The following is a 24,423-nucleotide window of genomic DNA, read 5'->3' as shown; positions in this document are numbered from 1 at the left end:
TATCTCAAGGTGGGGATGTGGGAAGAAAAGCCAACAAGATCATCTTAGAGTCAGATCTATCACTGCTCAAAACTTCTGTTTAAATTAATGTCCAGTCCCCTCTTTGCTACTGACAATGTAATATACATACATCTACACAAGTACCTACAACATTAATCTACGTTAATACCTAAGACAGGTGTCTCAAGAAACTGCATTTGAGTCCTGGTTCTCCTACTAACTTGGCTTCCCTGGTGGCTCAGAACGTAAAAAAATCGTCCTGGAACGTGCGAGACCCAGGTTGATCCCTGGGTAGGGAAGATCCCCTGGAGAAGGAAATGGCAACCCACTCCAGTATTCTTGCCTGGAGAATTCCATGGACAAAGGACCCTGGCGGGCTACAGTCCATGGGGTCGCAAAGAGTCGGACATGACTGAGGAACACACTTCTGCTACTATATGTGATCGTGGATAAGCAGCTTATTCTCTTTGTGCCTCAGTATCCTCATTTATGAGACTGGCATGAAAATATATATACCAGTGTTTGAGAGAATTAAATGATTTGATGCACATTAAAGACTTAGAAACAGTGTGTATAGCAAGGAGTAAGACCTCTATCAGCATACAAACTCTAATAGGGCAGCAAATTTTGTATGTTCTCTGTACTGTCTCTTAGACTATGATCTGATACTGAATAGGCACAAATAAGTCTTTATTGAATACATTTTCTTAATGAAAAAAAAAATGGTAGCCTTTTTGTGGTAGAAGTAATGGGTTTTCCAACCCTTTCATTAATTTAACAAATATGTGAAGAGATTTTACTATGATGCAGTCACTATTCTAATTGCAGTGAATGTAACAATTGTGCGTTAATATGTATGGAGAACATCAGTCTATGTCTAACATGCAACTCCCCCAAAATAAACTGTAAGAAATGTTCTGTCCCTACTTGCCATACGTGTAGTCATACATAGGACTCCCTCCTCCTCCTTTCTTTCTTAAATTTCTTCCTTCCTTTAAGAGGCTAATGTTTCTTGGGATGAAGTTTCTCTAGAAATCACCCCTTCTTGCCCTAGATACCAGAGAGCCATTGAGTATTTGCAATCTCATCTATTGCAGGTGTATCTTTAAATACAATATTTCCCTAGATGATCTGGGGCACAGTCAGGGGGTTAGAACTTTATGCAAAGATAACATATAGACATTTCATTCATTGCAGATCTTATGCTTGTAAAATTACAAATTGCATCCCTGATTAAGGAACCATGGTGACAGACTCTCATCATTAAGGCATCTTGTATGAAGCATGTTTACTTATTTTTCTGCTGTCTTCTTAGAGTTGATTTGGGGGACTTTCATACCAGCAAGAGTTCTGGAGTAGGTATTGGGTGGCAACACAGTAGCCTACCTCCTGGTTCCTAAACCAAAGTGGATCATAAGGTCAGACACTCAACATCCAGGTCCCCCGTTGCTGCTCAGAGTTTCTGCTCAGCTACCCCTGAAGTTTCTGTCACTGTGTCATTCAGAGCACAGTAGTACACAGCTGAGTCTGACTCTTGGACTAAGGCTTTCTCCAAGTGGAAGGACTTGGTTTCTGTATTGTGTGTGGCTTCAAAACCTTTGCTGCTTCCCTTCTTGTTGGATCTCTAGGCTCTCAGAAGAAGCTGTGGATCTTCTCCAGGATAGTGGACATACCAGAAAAGGGCGGGGTGCTGTTTGGTTTCATAGGAGCAATTCATAGTCAAAGACTCCCCCTCTAACATGGTCACATGGTCTTTTGGCTGAGTCACCAAGTCTCCATTGCTTCCTCCTGGGGGGGGGGGGGGGCGGGGGAAGTTCTGGTTCAGTTCAGTTCAGTTCAGTCGCTCAGTCGTGTTTGTCTCTTTGTGACCCCATGAATTGCAGCACGCCAGGCCTCCCTGTCCATCACCAACTCCTGGAGTTCACCCAGACTCACATCCATCGAGTCAGTGATGCCATCCAGCCATCTCATCCTCTGTCGTCCCCTTCTCCTCCTGCCCCCAATCCCTCCAAGCATCAGAGTCTTTTCCAATGAGTCAACTCTTCGTATGAGGTGGCCAAAGTACTGGAGTTTCAGCTTCAGCATCATTCCTTCCAAAGAAATCCCAGGGCTGATGTCCTTCAGAATGGACTGGTTGGATCTCCTTGCAGTCCAAGGGACTCTCAAGAGTCTTCTCCAACACCACAGTTCAAAAGCATCAATTCTTCGGCGCTCAGCCTTCTTCACCATCCAACTCTCACATCCATACATGACCACAGGAAAAACCATAGCCTTGACTAGATGGACCTTTGTTGGCAAAGTAATGTCTCTGCTTTTCAATATGCTATCTAGGTTGGTCATAACTCTCCTTCCAAGGAGTAAGCGTCTTTTAATTTCATGGCTGCAGTCACCATCTGCAGTGATTTTGGAGCCCCCCTAAAATAAAGTCTGACACTGTTTCCACTGTTTCTCATCTATTTCCCATGAAGTGATGGGACCAGATGTCATGATCTTCATTTTCTGAATGTTGAGCTTTAAGCCAACTTTTTCAGTCTCCACTTTCACTGTCATCAAGAGGCTTTTGAGTTCCTCTTCACTTTCTGCTATAAGAATGGTGTCATCTGCATATCTGAGGTTATTGATATTTCTCCCGGCAAACTTGATTCCAGCTTGTGTTTCTTCCAGTCCAGCATTTCTCATGATGTACTCTGCATACAAGTTAAATAAACAGAGTGACAATATACAGCCTTGACAAACTCCTGTTCCTATTTGGAACCAGTCTGTTGTTCCATGTCCAGTTCTAAATGTTGCTTCCTGACCAGCATACAAATTTCTCAAGAGGCAGATCACGTGGTCTGATACTCCCATCTCTTTCAGAATTTTCCACAGTTGATTGTGATCCACACAGTCAAAAGCTTATAGTCAATAAAGCAGAAATAGATGTTTTTCTGGAACTCTCTTGCTTTTTCCATGATCCAGCAGATGTTGGCAATTTGATCTCTGGTTCCTCTGCCTTTTCTAAAACCAGCTTGAACATCACGAAGTTCATGGTTCACATATTGCTGAAGCCTGGCTTGGAGAATTTTGAGCATTACTTTACTAGTATGTGAGATGAGTGCAATTGTGCAGTAGTTTGAGCATTCTTTGGCATTGCCTTTCTTTGGGACTGGAATGAAAACTGATCTTTTCCAGTCCTGTGGCCATTGCTGAGTATTCCAAATTTGCTGGCATATTGATTGCAGCACTTTCACAGCATCATCTTTCAGGATTTGAAATAGCTCCATTGGAATTCCATCACCTCCACTAGCTTTGTTCATAGTGATGTTTTCTAAGGCCCACTTGACTTCACATTCCAGGATGTCTGGCTCTAAATGAGTGATCACACCATCATGATTATCTGGGTCGTTAAGATGTTTTTTGTACAGTTCTTCTGTGTATTCTTGCCATCTCTTCTTAATATCTTCTGTTTCTCTTAGGTCCATATCATTTCTGTCCTTTATGCAGCCCATCTTTGCATGAAATGTTCCCTTGGTATCTCTAATTTTCTTGAAAATATCTCTAGTCTTTCCTATTCTGTTGTTTTCCTCTATTTCTTTTCGTTGATCGCTGAAGAAGGCTTTCTTATCTCTTCTTGCTATTCTTTGGAACTCTGCATTCAGATGCATATCTCTTTCCTTTTCTCCTTTGCTTTTTGCTTCCCTTATTTTCACAGCTATTGGTAAGGCCTCCCCAGAGAGTCATTTTGCTTTTTTGCATTTCTTTTCCATGGGGATGGTCTTGATCCCTGTCTCCTGTACAATGTCACGAACCTCATTTCATAGTTCATCAGGCACTCTATCTATCAGACCTAGGCCCTTAAATCTATTTCTCACTTCCACTGTATAAATCATAAGGGATTTGATTTAGGTCAAACCTGAATGGTCTAGTGGTTTTCCCTACTTTCTTCAATTTAAGTCTGAATTTGGTAATAAGGACTTCATGATCTGAGCCACAGTCAGCTCCTGGTCTTGTTTTGTTGACTGTATAGAGCTTCTCCATCTTTGGCTACAAAGAATATAATCAATCTGATTTTGATGTTGACCATCTGGTGATGTCCATGTATAGAGTCTTCTCTTGTGTTGTTGGAAGAGGGTGTTTGCTATGACCAGTGTATTTTCTTGGCAAAACTCTATTAGTCTTTGCCCTGCTTCATTCCGTATTCCAAGGCAAAGTTTGCCTGTTACTCCAGGTGTTTCTTGACTTCCTACTTTTGCATTCCAGTCCCCTATAATGAAAAGGACATCTTTTTTGGGTGTTAGTTCTAAAAGGTTTTGTAGGTCTTCATAGAACCATTCAACTTCAGCTTCTTCAGTGTTACTGGTTGGAGCATAGACTTGGATTACTCTGATATTGAATGGTTTGCCTTGGAAAGGAACAGAGATGATTCTGTCATTTTTGAGATTGCATCCAAGTACTGCATTTCGGACTCTTCTGTTCACCATGATGGCTACTGCATTCCTTCTGAGGTATTCCTGCCCACAGTAGTAGATATAATGGTCATCTGAGTTGAATTCACCCATTCCAGTCCATTTGAGTTCGCTGATTCCTAGAATGTCTACATTCATTCTTGCCATCTCTTTTTAGGCGCAGGAGGACCTAGAGGAGCTATTCCACATTGAAGGTCAAGAAGGGCGGTGGTGAGGAGATACCCCTTGTCCAAGGTAAGGAGCAGTGGCTGTGCTTTGCTGGAGCAGCCGTGAAGAGATACCCCACGCCCAAGGTAAGAGAAACCCAAGTAAGATGGTAGGTGTTGCAAGAGGGCATCAGAGGGCAGACACACTGAAACCATACTCACAGAAAACTAGTCAATCTAATCACACAGGACCACAGCCTTGTCTAACTCAATGAAACTAAGCCATGCCCAGGGGGCAACCAAGACGGGTGGGTCATGTTGGAGAGATATGACAGAATGTGGTTCACTGGAGAAGGGAATGGCAAACCACTTCAGTATTCTTGCCTTGAGAACCCCATGAACAGTATGAGAAGGCAAAAATGATAGGATACTGAAAGAGGAACTCCCCAGGTCAGTAGGTGCCCAATATGCTACTGGAGATCAGTGGAGAAATAACTCCAGAAAGAAAGAAGGGATGGAGCCAAAGCAAAAACAATACCCAGCTGTGGATGTGACTGGTGATAGAAGCAAGGTCCGATGCTGTAAAGAGCAATATGGCATAGGAACCTGGAATGTCAGGTCCATGAATCAAGGCAAACTGGAAGTAGTCAAACAAGAGATGGCAAGAGTGAATGTAGACATTCTAGGAATCAGTGAACTAAATGCCTACCATAGTATGCTACAAAATAAAAAATTTTGAGTGACTGTATATTTGAATATACTCCAAATGAAAGAATTTTGGCCACTTCCCTCTTAGGGAGAAGAAAGCAGCTCCTCAGGGGTCTGGTAGGGTTTCAGTCTGGGATGACTCTGTCCTCGTCTGTCTTCTGACCTCTGCTGCCTGAGTCACTGAGACCTGCTAGAGGTGACCATGGGTGGTTCTGTAGAACTAAGGGCAATAGGTCAGTCATCACTCCATTGTCGTTCTTGTTGTTTAGTTGCTAAGTCATGTCGACTCTTTTGCAACCCTATGGACCACAGCCCACCAGGCCCCTCTGCCCACAGGATTCTCCAGGCAAGAACACTGGAGTGTGTTGCCATGCCTTCCCTCAGGGGATCTTCCCAACCAAGGGATCAAACCCATGTCTCCTTCATTGACAGGTGAATTCTTTACAACTGAAACATTTGGGAAGGCCCATCACTCCATAGGGGACCTCAAATTAGCTTTTCCTCAGAATTCACTCATTCAGATCAGATCAGTTACTCAGTCGTGTCTGACTCTTTGAGACCCCATGAATCGAAGCACGCCAGGCCTCCCTGTCCATCACCAACTCCCGGAGTTCACCCAGACTCAGGTCCATCGAGTCAGTGATCCCATCCGGCCATCTCATCCTCTGTTGTCCCCTTCTTCTCCTGCCCCCAATCCCTCCCAGCGTCAGAGTCTTTTCCAATGAGTCAACTCTTTGCATGAGGTGGCCAAAGTAATGGAGTTTCAGCTTTAGCATCATTCCTTCCAAAGAAATCCCAGGGCTGATGTCCTTCAGAATGGCCTGGTTGGATCTTCTTGCAGTCCAAGGGACTCTCAAGAGTCTTCTCCAACACCACACTTCAAAGGCATCAATTCTTCGGCCCTCAGCCTTCTTCACAGTCCAACTCTCACATCCATACATGACCACAGGAAAAACCATAGCCTTGACTAGACGAACCTTTGTTGGCAAAGTAATCTCTCTGCTTTTGAATATGCTGTCTAGGTTGGTCATAACTTTCCTTCCAAGGAGTAAGCGTCTTTTAATTTCATGGCTGCAGTCACCATCTGCAGTGATTTTGGAGCCCAGAAAAGTAAAGTCTGACACTGTTTCCACTGTTTCCCCATCTATTTCCCATGAAGTGGTGGGACCGGATGCCAAGATCTTCGTTTTCTGAATGTTGAGCTTTAAGCCCACTTTTTCACTCTCCACTTTCACTTTCATCAAGAGGCTTTTGAGTTCCTCTTCGCTTTCTGCCATAAGGGTAGTGTCATCTGCATATCTGAGGTTATTGATATTTCTCCTGGCAATCTTGATTCCAGCTTCTGTTTCTTCCAGTCCAGCGTTTCTCATGATGTACTCTGCATATAAGTTAAATAAACAGGGTGACAATACACAGCTTTGACGAACTCCTTTTCCTATTTGGAACCAGTCTGTTGTTCCATGTCCAGTTTCTAACTGTTGCTTCCTGACCTGCATACAAATTTCTCAAGAGGCAGATCAGGTGGTCTGGTATTTCCCATCTCTTTCAGAATTTTCCACAGTTTATTGTGATCCACACAGTCAAAGGCTTTGGCATAGTCAATAAAGCAGAAATAGATGTTTTTCTGGAACTCTCTTGCTTTTTCCATGATCCAGCGGATGTTGGCAATTTGATCTCTAGTTCCTCTGCTTTTTCTAAAACCAGCTTGAACATCAGGAATTTCACGGTTCACATATTGCTGAAGCCTTGCTTGGAGAATTTTTAGCATTACTTTACTAGCGTGTGAGATGAGTGCAATAGTGTGGTAGTTTGAGCATTCTTTGGCACTGCCTTTCTTTGGGATTGGAATGAAAACTGACCTTTTCCAGTCCTGTGGCCACTGCTGAGTTTTCCAAATTTGCTGGCATATTGAGTGCAGCACTTTCACAGCATCATCTTTCAGGATTTGGAATAGCTCCACTGGAATTCCATCACCTCCACTGGCTTTGTTCGTAGTGATGCTTTCTAAGGCCCACTTGACTTCACATTCCAGGATGTCTGGCTCTAGGTGAGTGATCACACCATCGTGATTATCTGGGTCTTGAAGATCTTTTTTGTACAGTTCTTCTGTGTATTCTTGCCATCTCTTCTTAATATCTTCTGCTTCTGTTAGGTCCATTCCATTTCTGTCCTTTATCGAGCTCATCTTTGCATGAAATGTTCATTTGGTATCTCTGATTTTCAGCAATTGTCAAAATGTGTTTGCTTGTTGACTCTCATGAAAATATTTTGCACTTTATCAGTGCAAAAAATTGACTTATGAGTGTCTAAGAATACAGTCAGAGTGCTAGGAATAAAACTGTGGCATCTGAAGTCAGATTGCTTCTCTTCCAGTACTGTTCTGCCACTGGGTACTTCTACCTTTTAAAGTCTTTCAGCTTTTTACTTTTTATTTTTTATGCTTTTCCCCCTTGTTGTAAAAAAAAAAAAATGAGGAGAACCCAATACCTGTGTCATAAAGTTATATGGAGATTAAATAATCACATGTAAGTGCTACCTAAACATTAGCTACTTTACTATATTTGATTTTAAGGACTTCCATACACTTAAAGTCATGAATATAAGCACTGCCAAGCAAGACAATGCTCCCTTTTCCTTTCTTAAAAGTTGAGTCAGGAGTTAATATTAACAGATAAATGCTTGTGTTACCAGTGGCACATGAGCATTTGTAGTTTTCTTCCTGTACTAGACTATTTAGTATCTGCTTTTTGAGGCTCTACCTTTGACCTTGAGTTGGACCTTTCCACTGTTGACTGAAACATGAGTTTGAATCTTGCCATTTTTTAAAAACAAATCTCTGTGTTAGCATTAAATGTTTATAATTAGAGAGAAAATTTAAATACTGACAAAATGAATCAGGGAACCTAATGCTGTGCAAACGCTGCTGTGCAAGTTTGTCCCATGGCAGGGGCTGTGGCTGAGCCCAGCTGCAGTTTGGGTACAGGCTGCAGGCCACCTGGGAGCACTGTGCCTCCACCGCACAGTGGTAGGTGACTGAGTCTTCCAGCTGGGAGGCTGTGATGTGTAGGGTACTATACCGCTCCTTAGAATTCACTGTGGAACTCAGTCTTTCATTCTGCTTCATCCCTGAAGCTATGAAAAACAGACTGATGAGGCTGCCTCTGGGATTCTGCTGGAACCACTGCACACTGGTCACTGCAGCAGAAAAATTGCACCACAGAGTAGAGTTGGCTCCCTCCTGGAGGTTCAAGACTGAAGGACTCTGCTCCACCTTCACTCCCTTCACCCCTGCTTGGAAAGAGAGAGAAGCAAGCACAAATGATGTCACTGGGGAGTCATGGGTGCAATTTCCAGACCTGTAAACTATATCAAGAAACACCTGAGGATGTAGGACCATCTAGGAGCCCCAGGTCAGCTCTTCTTCCCTCCCTCTCACTGTCAACTGTGGACCCTCCCCAGTCCCCTCTCTGGGATGACCCCGACTCACAGCAAATCTGGATGCACAGAAGCCCCAGCAGGGTTCCCCATTTTCTCTTCATGACTCCTTGCCCAGTTACTGGAGTGCCTTTTCCCCTACTCAAAGGGTGCAGTCTTGGGTCCAGAGAAATTTTGTTCTTACTGTCAATATGTTCCATTAGAATCGCTGAGAACCAATCACATCTGAGGTGTGTCACTCACTTAACAGGAAACTCCACCAATGATGGCCCAACCCGGGCTCAGTGTGTAATGTCTCAGGTGTGTGGATGTGTAGGGGGCGGGGAAACCCAGGCTGGTGAGCGTGAGGGAGGCAATGAGGGGGGAAATACCCAGAATTCCCAGTCTTTTTTTTTTTTTTTTTTCAGAACTGTTTTAGGTAGGAAAGAGTGAAAGTTTGGATGGAAGGTAAGAAAAGTGAAAACAAAAAAACTCAGAGGGAAATAGTTTTCCTTGGTTTTAACACAACCTGGAAGATGATAATTTCAGTGAGTCTGCCTTCTGAACAAGAATTAAGACAGGAAGTTTGACAAAGAATTGGATAATTTATTTACATGGAATATCTAACAAAGAAATTCTGTTTCATGGTACATTACATTTTGTTAATCCCTTTTGTTATAAAACTAAACACAAATAAAATAAATTAAAATAGTTTTGTAAATCTAAAAATGTAGATTTATTTTTATATATGAACACAGTTCAGTTCAGTCACTCATTCGTGTCCGACTCTTTGCAACCCTATGAATCGCAGCACGCCAGGCCTCCCTGTCCATCACCAACTCCCGGAGTTCACTCAGACTCACGTCCATCGAGTCAGTGATCCCATCCGTCCATCTCATCCTCTGTTGTCCCCTTCTCCTCCTGCCCCCAATCCCTCCCAGCATCAGAGTCTTTTCCAATGAGTCAGCTCTTAGCTTGAGGTGGCCAAAGTACTGGAGTTTCAGCTTCAGCATCAGTCCTTCCAATGAACACCCAGAACTGATCTCCTTTAGGATGGACTTCTTGGATCTCCTTGCAGTCCAAGGGACTCTCAAGAGTCTTCTCCAACACCAAAGTTCAAAAGCATCAATTCTTCTGCGCTCAGCTTTCTTCACAGTCCAACTCTTACATCCATACATGACTACTGGAAAATCCATTGCCTTGACTAGACACAGTAGAGGTCTACAATTAGACTTTGGTAAAAAAAAATTAAATGACCATGTATAGATATCCACCTTAGTCTCATTCCCGCCTCCTCTCTTCTCCCTTCCAACCCTTTCCCCTGACATTCTGCACATCACATGGCTGGTTCTGTTCTGTGAACATGAAGGGAGGGCCACGTTTTTTACTTCAGACAAAGTGTTTTCTCTTTTTCCCTCCAGTCTTTCCTTATACCTTCCTCCTTTCTCCTCTCTTTACTTTTATTCCTATTTCCCTCTTCTCTTTGTCTTTTTCCTCAGAGGAGAGACAGGATACAACACTATAGCAGGGTATTAAAGTAATTTCTAAGTCAGTAGAATAAAAGGTCATTTTAAGAGTTTTTCATTCTAAAAATCAGAGGAAAAGGAAATAGATAATGTTTTTTTTTTTTTTCCTACTGGATCCTCCAGCCCTATTTGGTTCTAACAGATTCCTACTCTTAACCCTGCTCCAGCAATCATCTCTGTCAAATTATCTTAGCCCAGGCCCTCCTCAACCTGATCCAGTCACCAGTCTAGGAAGATTTGAGCTCCATCTTTCTGAGATTATGCTAAAATAGAAGAGCCAAGTAAATGACAGGAACGTTTGGTAAATATTCTCTCTGAATATTTTTTTCTTTTAAATGTCATTATTTTTCTTTTTTTTTTGTAGTAAAAGTCACATAATATAAAACATACTATTTTAACCATATTTAACTGTACAGTTCAGTGGCACTAAGTACATTCACATTGTTGTGCAACTCTCACCATCATCCATCTCCCAAATTTTTCACCTTCCTAAACTGAAACTGTGTCCCCATTAAACACTAATTCCCCATTCCCCCCCCCACCCCGCCCTGCCATTACCCCACTACCCCCTAGCCCCTGGCAGCTACCAATGGACTTTTTTTTTTTTTTAATTCCAATGTACTTTCTGACTCTATGACTTTGATTATTCTAAGTACCTCTTATAAGTGGAATCAAACAGTATTTATCTTACACTTAGTCACTTTTACTTTATCACATTTTCCTCAGTCCCTCTTCTAACTCTTATTAACCATCTCCCCATTCAGTTTTTGTTTTTATTTTTTCCAAATATTCACCCACAGATGGGACTATCTAAGATCTTAAGAAAAGTTCCTCAGTTAAAGTGAAGCCAGTGGATTAAATCCATTAGCATAAACTGTCGCAGCTCTCTCCTATGTCTGATCTCAGGTCATGGGGCAATCCCCGTGCAAAAACAGATGCTGCCACTGTCCCATTTGAAGCGATTCTCTGAGCAAGTTCCAGCCTCCAGTCTGTTGGAGACATTGTATATTCCTCATAGGCTGTCTTTCCTCTTATGAATCCTGACTCTGAAAATTAAGACTATGTCTGCATGAGAGCTAAGTTGAGTTCCCTCTGCCCTACGTGTCTATAGAATATGCGGTCTTTCTGAAAATGCCCTAGGTCGATCTCTTGAGTCACTGGCAGCCTCATGTTCACCAGAAGTTTGTGTTCAGCTCCCCTTTATGTCCCACAAACTGTGTCACCCAGAGCACAGAAGTACTTGGCCAAGTCCCTCCAATGGGCTAATGGTTTCTCCAGGTGGAAAGTGGCTCCACTCTTAAATTCAGCCTTAAAACCTTTGATGCCTGAAACAAGGCCTTCTCCAGATATGTACTTCAGGAGAAGCTGGAGTCCTTGGTTGGGGTACTGAACCCTTAGGGCAAGAGAATCAGGTAGGTTGACCCAGGCGTACCAGAAGAGATACGGTGAAACAGGAGATGAGTAGTTGCACCTCAGCTTCAGACGGGCTCCTTCAGAGACAGTGATGTGGCTATCAGGCTGGGTCACTGACTGGGCTCCAGCTCCTCCTGAAACAGCAATGCTGTGTTAGTGAGTCCACGACAGACTTACCTACTAAGAAACGGTGTCTCTATTCAGAGTCCAATTGCGATACCACACTTCAAGAGAACAGGAAGATGAAATAGAATTTTACTCACTCAGGGCTAATAGTGTCATAAGCACTGTTATGGGAACAAGACTCATGACTGAGCAGTGAAGAAGCTGTGGGATACTTTTTTGAAGATCTTTCCTGAGCACGAAGGAATATGGCTGAAGAAACAGCACTCTTAAGGAAGAGTGGATATGGTTGATGTTCTAGAATCTTGTTTTAAGCACGTCCCAGAGATGTTTGGAAGAGTCTCTTCCTTTACAAATCTGGATGTTTTCTGACTTCTGAATGCTTCTTATTTATCACTGTCTGCAGCTGGACACCTCAGCCAGCTCTGGGAAGGAGGAGCTAAAAGAACGTTGTTGTTCTTAACTGTAATTCTAGTTTGTGCAACATCGCCCTCTGGAGGCCAAACAGAAGTAGTTCTTATCTTACACCTTGCTATGCTGCTGCTCGGAGAAGGCAATGGCACCCCACTCCAGTACTCTTGACTGGAAAATCCCATGGACAGAGGAGCCTGGTGGGCTGCGGTCCATGGGGTCGCTAGGAGTCGGACACGACTGAGCGACTTCACTTTCACTTTTAGCTTTCAAGCATTGGAGAAGGAAATGGCAACCCAGTCCAGTGTTCTTGCCTGGAGAGTCCCGGGGATGGCAGAGCCGGGTGGGCTGCTGTCTCTGGGGTCTCACAGAATCGGGCACGACTGAAGTGACTTAGCAGCAGCATGCTGCTGCTGCTACTGCTGCTGCTAAGTCGCTCAGTTGTGCCCGACTCTGTGCGACCCCATGGACTGTAGCCTGCCAGCCTCCTCCATCCATGGGGATTCTCCATGCAAGAATACTGGAGTGGGTTGCCTTGCCCTCCTCCAGGGGACCTTCCCAACCCAGGGATAGAACCCGGGTCTCCCACACTGCAGGCAGGTTCATACTCTTTATCCCACGTATGAAGACACATAAAAAGAGAGAATCTGAGATGTCACAGAAAAATTGATTGAACGAGTATAATAGTGTTCCGAGTCCTTTCCCATAATAGATTACATAGAAAGCATCAGAATAACCCTTAGGGCAAGAGAATCAGGTAGATTGACCCAGGCTCAGTTTTAGTTATGGAGATTCCTTAAAAAACAAGAAATAAACTACCATATGACCCAACAATCCCACTACTGGGCATACACTCTGAGAAAGCCATAAATGTAAAAGACACAAGTACCCCCAAGGTACATTGCAGCACTATTTACAGTAGCTAGGATATTGAAGCAACCTAGCTATCTATCAACAGATGAATGGATAAAGAAGCTGTGGTACATATACACAGTGGAATATTACTCAACCATAAAAGGAACACATCTGAGTCATTTCTAATGTGATGGATGAACCTAGAGCCTATGATACAAGGTTAAGAAAGTAAGAGAAAAACAAATATATATTAATATATATATATATATAGAAACTAGAAAGATGGTACTGATGAACCTATTTGCAGAGCAGCAATGGAGACACAGACATAGAGAACAGACTTGTGGGCATGGTAAGGAAGGGACAAATGAGCAGGTGCCACGAATAGAGAGTAGCGTGGAAAATACACACTGTCATATGTAAAATAGACAGCCAGTGGGAATTTGCGTAGGACTCAGGGAACTCAAACCAGGGCTCTATGACAACCTAGAGGGGTGGGAGCTGGGAGGGAGGTTCAAGGGGGAGGGGACATATGTATACTTATGGCTGACGCATGTTGATATATGGTGGAAACCAACACAATATTATAAAGCAATTATCCTTAAAAAATAAATAACATGATATATATTTTTTTAAAAGAATCAACTCATCCAGAAGATATGATCTAACCCTCTAAAGACAATCATGCATTATTTTCCAAAGTTTTGGCTCTCAGAATCTTTGTTTTTAAAATTCAGTTCAGTTCTGTCACTCAGTCGTGTCCGACTCTTTGCGACCCCATGAATCGCAGCATGCCAGGCCTCCGTGTCCATCACCATCTCCCGGAATTCACTCAAACTCATGTCCATCGAGTCGGTGATGCCATCAAGCCATCTCATCCTCTGTCGTCCCCTTCTCCTCCTGCCCCCAATCCCTCCCAGCATCAGAGTCTTTTCCAATGAGTCAACTCTTCGCATGAGGTGGCCAAAGTACTGGAGTTTCAGCTTTAGCATCAGGCCTTCCAAAGAACACACAGGACTGATCTCCTTTAGAATGAACTGGTTGGATCTCCTTGCAGTCCAAGGGACTCTCAAGAGTCTTCTCCAACACCACAGTTCAAAAGCATCAATTCTTCGGCATTCAGCTTTCTTCACAGTCCAACTCTCACATCCATACATGACCACTGGAAAAACCATAGCCTTGACTAGACGGACCTTTGTTGGCAAAGTAATGTCTCTGCTTTTCAATATGCTATCTAGCTTCTTAAATTTTATGGGAAAATTCCAGAAGTATACACATCAAAAAGTAAATTATGTTTATCTAAAGATATTGAGGTATGGGGGGCATTTTTATTTCTTTGTCCATTTTACTTATCATTGTTTTCTAGATTTTCTACTGCTACAGTAGTACTCCATTACATTGATGACTCTCAATGAATCATGCTTCCTGATATTCACTGCCCTGTATTCATGTCCCCTCTCCATGAATCTGGGAGGGCCCTGGGATTCACATAACTGATAGAATGCAGGAAGAGTGATGTCAAACCAGTCCTGAACTTAAGCTTAAGCAGTTCTCCAAACTCTTAGCAACTACCATGAAAGAAACCCAACTACCATGCTGATGACAGCATGTGCAGGGACCATTTGGAAAGATCAACTATATATCTATATTTTAAAACCACACACACATGTGTAGGTCCATGGGAGTATGGAAATGCATCTGAGTAAAGTAGGCTATGTGCCTGTAATGCGCTCAGTGCAGCAGTGAGATCTACGCGAGAGCCCTACTCTAATGATACTCCATAAATACTTCTGATCTCTATAATGGAAGTCCTGTAAGTCCAAATAACAACAGGGCTCTGTGCTTTGATACACTGTTGACTGCCAGAAAGGCAGACAAAAACTCATCCTTGTCTCTGTAATTGCACAAAGCTCTAAACCGTTTGTAATCATTTATTCATAATAGACTGTCTTCAACCTGGAGGCAGAGAGTTATCCATTCATCCTTGAGAGTCCAGAATCAACAATCATTCCATGAACCATCCTTCATCTACTTGAACCTTGAAAGCCTCACTCTGGGGATTATTTGGCCGCCCCCCCCCAAAAAAAAAAAGTTGTGTTATCTCTTACAGAGAAATGGCTGATCAATATTGATTTTTTTGGACAAAGGTAAGAAAACCGAGAGTTTTCTGTCACCCACAAAAATTCTTATATTTGTTTTGATCTTCTTCAATTTATGACAAGATTTGATGTCATTTTCCAAACAGCTTTGAATAGCTGGCAGATAAGGTTTAGTAACTTTATTATCCAGAAATGATAATGCAGGCTATGGACACCATTTATCTAATGAGAGCATATTAAGTGCAAGACCTTTGGTGTAATATTATTTTATCTCATGATAACCCTGGAACATAGGATTCTGAGCCTCATTTTATATAAGCAGTATTGAAGCTCAGAACCCATAAGTATTTGATCGTCAAACTCTTTAAGAGTAAGATCTCAGATTCCAACCTAGGAAGGCCTGGCTCCAGAGCTTATTCTTTTTCCATTGTTTTGCTACCCAAGGGCAAGTAGCAATGAAGAAGCACAACTAGAATTATAACTTACTACTTCTAATCCCAGTGCTCTTTTAACCATCACACAGTGGTTATTATTCCGAAATGTTCAACATTCAGACTCCTGTTTATAAAACTAGAACTTAAAACTAAACCTCACTCTGTTGTTTCCCCATAGCCAGTGACTCCTTGAAAGAACCTGGACCATATTTCTGGTTCCTTCATCCCTGAGACAAGCTGGACCATATTTCTTGTTCCTTCATCCCTGAGACTTCCTGTCCTCTATACTATAACCAAGGAGTCATTCAAACATGATGTCATGTGGGATGAAATGCCAATGTGGATAGAAAATATTTTGAAGATTTATCCAGCAAATATTCCATCTATATTTCCTGGATCAGTTATCTACAGAACTGTCTAACATCTTCCTTAGTTAATCACACAGAGACTCTCAGAAATGATATGAATATTTATTTTCAAAAGTAGATAGAAACATTAGAGATTCCCCTCTACCTTACTCTCTCAACTCTCACGTCAGGAGTGTGGTTGGAGCCCCTGCTGCTGGTTTGGGCAGAGGCCTCAGATACTTCGGGACCACTGTGAATTCGCTACCCAGATATAGATGTCTGAGTCTCCAAGCTTCAAATCTGTGATGTGCAGGGAGATGTGTTTCTTGTCTTTGTTTGAATGCTTTGAATCTTTTCTCTTTTTCTCCATTTGAGATTATGGAGATTAGAAGCCTTGGGTTTTCCCAGGATGTTATCTCTACTGCATGAAGTACTAGAAATTATGGTGTTAGGCAAAGTTGAGAAAAGAGCTGGCTACATCTTGAACATTCAGTGGCCAGGCATTCCTTCTGCAGGTTCTTCAACTATCTTTAAAAAGAAGTTAGCCAAAGCGAGATGAGTTCATGGACTCTAATGCTCTATAGTTCTTTGTTTTTCCACAATAGTATTTCCCTACCAAACCCTCAGATGAGCTAGATGGAAATATTCTCCCATTCCAAGTTCAGTTCAGTTCAATAGCTCAGTCGTGTCCAACTCTTTGCGACCCCGTGGACTGCAGCATGCCAGATTTCCCTGTCTATCATCAATTCCTGAGGCTAACTTATATCCATTGATTTGGTGATATCATCCAACCATCTCATCCTCTGTCGTGCCCTTCTCCTCCCACCTTCAATCTTTCTCAACATCAGGGTCTTTTCAAATGAGTCAGTACTTCACATCAAGTGGCCAAAGTATTGGAGTTTCAGCTTCAGCATCAGTCCTTCCAATGAACACCCAGGACTGATCTCCTTTAGGATGGACTGGTTGGATCTCCTTGCAGTCCAAGGGACTCTCAAGAGTCTTCCCCAACACCACAGTTCAAAAGCATCAACTCTTCGGCACTCAGCCTTCTTTAGAGTCCAACTCTCACATCCATACATGACTATTGAAAAAACCACAGCTTTGACTATATGGACCTTTGTTGGCAAAGTAATATCTCTGCTTTTTAATATGCTATCTAGGTCGGTCATAACTTTTCTTCCAAGGAGCAAGCATCTTTTAATTTCATGGCTTCAGTCATCATCCCACAGTGATTTTGGAGCCCCTCAAAATAAAGTCTGTCACTGTTTCCCCATCTATTTGCTATGAAGTGATGGGACCAGATGCCATGATCTTAGAAATAGATTCAGGGATTAGATCTGATAGACAGAGTGCCTGATGAACTATGGAATGAGGTTCGTGACATTGTACAGGAGACAGGGATCAAGACCATCCCCATGGAAAAGAAATGCAAAAAAGCAAAATGGCTGTCTGAGGAGGCCTTACAAATAGCTGTGAAAAGAAGAGAAGTGAAAAGCAAAGGAGAAAAGGAAAGAGATACGCATCTGAATGCAGAGTTCCAAAGAATAGCAAGGAGAGTAAGAAAGGCTTCCTCAGCAATTAAGACAAAGAAATAGAGGAAAACAACAGAATGGGAAAGACTAGAGATCACTTCAATAAAATTAGAGATACCAAGGGAACATTTCATGCAAAGATGGGCTCAATAAAGGACAGAAATGGTAAGGACCTAAAAGAAGCAGAAGATATTAAGAAGAGGTGGCAAGAATACACAGAAGAACTGTACAAAAAAGAGCTTCATGACCCAGATAATCACGATGGTGTGATCACTCACCGAGAGCCAGACATCCTGGAATGTGAGGTCAAGCGGGACTTAGGAAGCATCACTATGAACAAAGCCAGTGGAGGTGATGAAATTCCAGTTGAGCTATTTCAAATCCTAAAAGATGATGCTGTGAAAGTCCTGCACTTAATATGTCAGCAAATTTGGAAAACTCAGCAGTGGCCACAGGACTGGAAAAGGTCAGTTCTCATTCCAGTAACAAAGGGCAATGCCAAAGAATGTTCAAACTACTGCACAATTGCACTCATCTCACATGCTAGCAAAGTAATGCTCAAAATTCTCCAAGCCAGGCTTCAAAAGTACATGAACCATGAAATTCCAGATGTTCAAGCTGGTTTTAGAAAGGGCAGAGGAACAAGAGATCAAATTGCAAATACCCGTTGGAGCATAGAAAAAGCAAAAGAATACCAGAAAAAGATCTACTTCTGCTTTATTGATTATGCTAAAGCATTTGACCTTGTAGATCACAACAAACTGTGGGAAATTCTTAAAGAGATGGGAATACCTGACCTGCCTCTTGAGAAATCTGTATGCAGGTCAGGAAGCAACAGTTAGAACTGGACATGGAACAACAGACTGATTCCAAATCGGGAAAGGAGTACGTCAAGGCTGTGTATTGTCATCCTGCTTATCAAACTTATGTGCAGAGTACATCATGAGAAACGCTGGGCTGGATGAAGCACAAGCTGGAATCAGTTTGCCAGGAGAAATATCAATACCCTCAGATATGCAGATGACACCACCCTTATGTCAGAAAGTGAAGAAGAACTAAAGAGCCTCTTGATGAAAGTGAAAGAGGAGAGTGAAAAAGTTGGCTTAAAACCCATTGCATGGGGTGGGTCTCAGTAGAAAATATCATCAACTGTTGCATTCCTTGTTGCCAAAATCAGAGACAACTCCCCACTAAAACACTAATAATAATATCCTCACAGTCCTGACTAAGCTGCAGGCTCACTAGCAAGATTCCCAGGAACTTTGCCATTATTCCTGTCTCCCTTTGATTTTCAGTGCAGCAGTGAGATCTAAGCAAGCTCCCTACTCTAATGATACTCCATAAATACTTCTGATCACTATGATGGAAGTCCTGTAAGTCCAAATAACAACAGGGCTCACTAGCAAGATTCCCAGGAACTTTGTCATTATTCCTGTCTCCCTTTGGTCCCCAAAGGACTCAACTCTGAAAATTGCTAATGACCCCGAGTCCCTATGTTTCTGCTTAATATATTGCAAAACTAGTCTATGATACCAATCAGAATCAAAAAACTTTTCGACTCCTCCACCATCATCCCCATTCTATTTGCCATGCCATCCACAACAAGGGAGTGGGACAAAAGAAGAGAGAAAGAGGGGTAACAGAGAGTAAAAGATCCAAACACAGAGAAGACTTGGAAAGAATCTTGTGGGGGCCTAAAATGCCAAAGAAATGTTCAAGATTTGTGTGGCAATAATTGCCTGACACTAGACTGAATTTTTCAAAAGCTGAGAAGCTTGTTGTCTAAACTGACTGCATGCAATGTGCATGTAAGGGTGTGTAGTGTGTGTGCACAGTGTGTGTGTGCATGTGTGTGCATGAACTGAGGGGCATCAGTGAGCTAAGTGATAACAGTATACATACCATAGATTGTCTCCTTTTGTATAATTGAGCAGCTCAGAGACAATAATGGGACAAAGGCATCACGCCCTTTTGTGTTTTTTGAATTTTATACCATAGAAATGGAATACCTATTTTAAAAATAAATAAGACCAATATTTTTTTAAAATAGTAAAGTAATACATGGATTTGCTAATACCTTCTGAAATAATACAGTAAAATAAACACTTTAGAAGGTACTGCTTTGGGGATCCCCTGGGCTGTGACTCCACCCCACACGGGGATACTGCACAGGTGCAGCCCCATCTGTCGCAGTGTGCCTCTCCCACGATGCAGTAGTACACAGCAGTGTCTCTCAGGGAAGCCCGGGGCAGGCTCAGAGTGCTGAACTTCCTGTCAGGAGGAATGAACAGAGATGCCACTTCATTTTCCACGTTTGTCTTATATCCCTGAATGATAAATCGTGGTCCCTGGTTGGGGAACTGTCGATACCAGAAGATATTGTCACTTGTAGCTATTGTGGTGTGGTTACAGGATATGTTCACTTCTTGTCCTTCGTATGAGTCAATGAAGATGGGCTGGGAGGTCTTAGCAAGACTCAAAGTACCTGTGGAAGTAAAAGACACAACACTAGCTCCTATTTTGAAATCAAATTGAAGGTCCAACTCAGCACCCTCCAGGTTCTTTCTCAAGTAAACCCCCTATTTCCCCACCATATACAGACACACACAATTTACTTCTCACTTGTGTTTTGGGACACATTTTTTTTTTAAATAATTAATCTGAGGAATCTCAGGAACACATGAACAGACAATTTACTTCTCACTCATGTTTTGGGACACATTTTTATGTATATGTATATTTATTCTGAGGAATCCCAGGAACACATGAACAGAAGTGGCAGGTCTAATTTCTTCCTCCCATGGATAGACCAGAGCTCAGTAACCCCGAATGTCCTTATTTCTCTCACTCCTCACATAAATGCCAAGGAACAGCCTGGAGAAAAATAGGACCCCAAAGCCATCCCTCAGCATCTTGAATAAAGAGCAATGGTAGCAGGCAAGGATGTAGATCCTTGTCTGGATCCAGATTCCAGTTTCTCTTAATGCCATAATAACTCACCCAAGGTCAGGAGCACGGTTACTCTTGTCATCTGCCTCATATTCTAATGTAAACCAGGACCCAGGGTCTAAGTTCTGTTGCTGAGTCTGAGCCTGGACCAGGCTATGAACCAGGGAAGAGATGCAGCAGCAACTTCCAGAGCCCACACTAGCAGCTCTCACACGGGGCTGTCCCCAGAAGCAAGCCAATAGCAGGGAGACAGCTCCTCAGAATGGGCTTCCCCTCAAGGTTCAACTGAGCACTCAGGAAGAACAGTGGTAAAAACTTCTAGCACAACAGCACAGCAGCCTGGATTTCCTTTTAGATCTTTGCTATGTTCTAACCCTCTGAAGATTTGGTCTGAATGAAACAAATATTTCAAAGGATAGATTCCACTGGGCTCCTTATTCCTCATCGATTTTCCACAGTTCCAGAAGGTGCTCATCCACTGTAGTCAGTCTCATATTCATGGAGGTCTGAGAATAATCCATCTGAGGTGGTCGTTCATGCCCAGAAATACCCCATTGGTTCCAATGTAAGATGAAATGAAATCTTAATCCTATTCCACAAAAGAGCAAATGAGGCCATCTGAACTGGACCTTTCATCTCCTGACACCCTGGTGTCATTTGGAATCACACTAAGTCCACACCTTACATCTGCTACTCAAACTCACTTAACAGATATTAAACAGCAAAGTGGACACTTCACTAGTCCCTACTGACTAGCTCCTGCTGCTGCTAAGTCGCTTCAGTCATGTCCGACTCTGTGCAACCCCAAAGACGGCAGCCCCCCAGGCTCACCTGTCCCAGGCAAGAACACTGGAGTGGGTTGCCATTTCCCTCTCCAACGCATGAAAGTGAAAAGTAAAATTGAAGTCGCTCAGTCGTGTCTGACTCTTAGCAACCCCATCGACTGTAGCCCACCAGGCTCCTCCATCCATGGGATTTTTCCAGGTAAGAGTAATGGAGTGGGGTGCCATTGCCTTCTCTGAAACAGTCAGCAGTAAACTGTAATTGCTTCTCATTCCTTTCCTTCTTTTCTAACCCACATTAAAGAACCGTGACCAGTAGAAAGCAGTTGTGTAGGAATTATAGTATATGTGACTATTTTTAATGTATATATGGATCATTCAATCTTCCTTCAAGAAATACCCAGTAGAGAATCCCCTGGCAGTCCAGTGGTTAGGACTCCAAGTTTCCATTGCAGGGTGTATATGGGGAACTAAATCCCACAGCCAAAAAAAAAAAAAAAAAAAAAAAAAAAACCCAATATAAACTCAGAAACAGTAAAAAAAAAAAAAATTTAACTCTGAAAAAGAGCTAAATCCAAAAGATATCTTAATGTTAGTTGAATCAGCCAATTGCAATAATCAAAACACGTTAGACACTCATATTAATGTGGAAAAAAATAGTGGTATGTTGAGTTCTTTGCTCATATAACATGGGAAAGGAAAATCACTAGAAAATATTTGGGGAGAACTCACATGCTAGTAAAGTAATGCTCAAAATTCTCCAAGCCAGGCTTCAGCAATATGTGAACCGTGAACTTCCTGATGTTCAAGCTGGTTTTAGAAAATGCAGAGGAACCAGAGATCAAATTGCCAACATCCTCTGGATCATGGAAAAAGCAAGAGAATTCCAGAAAAACATCTATTTCTGTTTTATTGACTATGTCAAAGCCTTTGACTGTGTGGATCACAATAAACTGTGGAAAATTCTGAAAGAGATGGGAGTATCAGACCACCTGATCTGCCTCTTGAGAAATCTGTATGCAGGTCAGGAAGCAACAGTTAGAACTGGACATGGAACAACAGACTGGTTCCAAATAGGAACAGGAGTACCTCAAGGCTGTGTATTGTCACCCTGTTTATTTAACTTATATGCAGAGTACATCATGAGAAACGCTGGACTGGAAGAAACACAAGCTGGAATCAATATTGCCGGGAGAAATATCAATAACCTCAGATATGCAGATGACACCACCCTTATGGCAGAAAGTGAAGAGGAACTCAAAAGCCTCTTGATGAAAGTGAAAGTGGAGAGTGAAAAAGTGGGCTTAAAGCTCAACATTCAGAAAACGAAGATCATGGCATCCGGTCCCACCACTTTATGGGAAATAAATGGGGAAACAGTGGAAACAGTGTCAGACTTTATTTTGGGGGGCTCCAAAATCACTGCAGATGGTGACTGCAGCCATGAAATTAAAAGACACTTACTCCTTGGAAGGAAAATTATGACCAACCTAGATAGCATATTGAAAAGCAGAGACATTACTTTGCCAACAAAGGTCCGTCTAGTCAAGGCTATGGTTTTTCCTGTGGTCATGTATGGATGTGAGAGTTGGACTGTGAAGAAGGCTGAGCGCCCAAGAATTGATGCTTTTGAACTGTGGTGTTGGAGAAGACTCTTGAGAGTCCCTTGGACTGCAAGGAGATCCAACCAGTGCATTCTGAAGGACATCAGCCCTAGGATTTCTTTGGAAGGAATGATGCTGAAGCTGAAACTCCAGTACTTTGGCCACCTCATGCGAAGAGTTGACTCATTGGAAAAGACTTTGATGCTGGGAGGGATTGGGGGCAGGAGGAGAAGGGGACGACGGAGGATGAGATGGCTGGATGGTATCACTGACTTGATGGACGTGAGTCTGAGTGAACTCCGGGAGTTGGTGATGGACAGGGAGGCCTGGCGTGCTGGGATTCATGGGGTCTCAGAGTCAGACATGACTGAGCGACTGATTTGATCTGATCTGATCTGATGCCTGGGAAATTGAAGGCTACGATCGGGTATTATTCTTTAAACACTCTTGTGATGCTATCTTCCCACATATCTACATGGTGTTATTTCTGAAGTTCCTTTACATCTTTACTCATCTTTACCTGGTGAATTCTTTATTTAAATCTTTCTATTTTCCTTCCTTGAGAATCAGACTCTGGCACACTGCATGTAGCAGGCATGAAAGCTGAAGCACTGCCACCTGGTGTCCTACTCAGATGCTTTGTGATACTTACACTGGCTTCCTTGCTGCCCTCTGTGCTGAGTCTCTTCAGTCGTGTCCAATTGCAACCCCATGGACTGTAGCCCACCAGGCTCCTCTGTACATGGGATTCTCCTGGCAAGAATACTACAGTGGGGTTGCCATGCCCTCCTCCAGGGGATCTTCCCAACTCAGGGATCAAACCCACACCTCTTAGATCTCCTACACTGACACTCCTACACTCCTTTACCACTAGCGCCATCTGGGAAGCACTAAATTGTGAGGAAGTCTAGTCAAGGTCAAGAAGCAACAGTTAGAACTGGACATGGAACAACAGACTGGTTCCAAATAGGAAAAGGAGTACGTCAAGACTATATATTGTCACTCTGCTTATTTAGCTTATATGCAAAGTAAGCTATGACAAAAGCTGGTCTGGAGAAACACAAGCTGGAATCAAGATTGCTGAGAGAAACATCAATAACCTCAGATATGCAGATGACACCACCCTTATGGCAGAAAGTGAAGAGGATCTAAAGAGTCTCTTGATGAAAGTGAAAGAGGAGAGTGAAACAGTTGGCTTAAAGCTCAACATTCAGAAAACGAAGATCATGGCATCTGGTCCCATCACTTCATGGGAAATAGATGGGGAAACAGTGTCCGACTTTATTTTTTGGGCCTCAAAATCACTGCAGATGGTGATTTCAGCCATGAAATTAAAAGACGCTTATTCCTTGGAAGGAGAGTTATGACCAACCTAGATAGCATATTCAAAAGCAGAGATATTACCTTGCCAACAAAGGTCCGTCTAGTCAAGGCTATGGTTTTTCAGGTGGGGGAACTGAAGCAGGGGTCCAATCCCCACACTGGAGCAATTGTCTGAGTCAGAGAAGAACATTTAAGGCTTAGAGTGAAACAGCTGATCTGTGGCAGCCTAAATGGAATGAAAATCAGAGAGTCCTTGCCACAGCCATACGGACCCCAGATGGCACAGTGGCTGGGACCTGGAGTTTAGGGATT

General features: G+C 42.6%; 1 long non-coding RNA gene and 1 gene segment (V, D, J or C); both read right to left on the bottom strand.

Annotated features, from left to right (window-relative positions):
• The window catches only part of LOC102415345, a gene marked incomplete in the record, with an annotated part of 786,957 nt that overhangs the window by 601,820 nt on the left and 160,714 nt on the right, over nucleotides 1–24,423 (bottom strand).
• On the bottom strand, nucleotides 19,650–20,640 carry LOC123464701. Its single transcript, XR_006639746.1, has 3 exons — nucleotides 20,454–20,640; nucleotides 19,824–19,938; nucleotides 19,650–19,724 (listed from the first exon to the last, which is right to left on the bottom strand). It is a non-coding gene; the product is annotated as an uncharacterized LOC123464701 (long non-coding RNA).

This window comes from Bubalus bubalis, chromosome 11 (assembly GCF_019923935.1).
Source record: "Bubalus bubalis isolate 160015118507 breed Murrah chromosome 11, NDDB_SH_1, whole genome shotgun sequence".
Lineage (NCBI taxonomy): Eukaryota > Metazoa > Chordata > Mammalia > Artiodactyla > Bovidae > Bubalus > Bubalus bubalis.
Note: the sequence above shows the minus strand (reverse complement) of the source record. Positions and strands in the feature narration are given on the sequence as shown.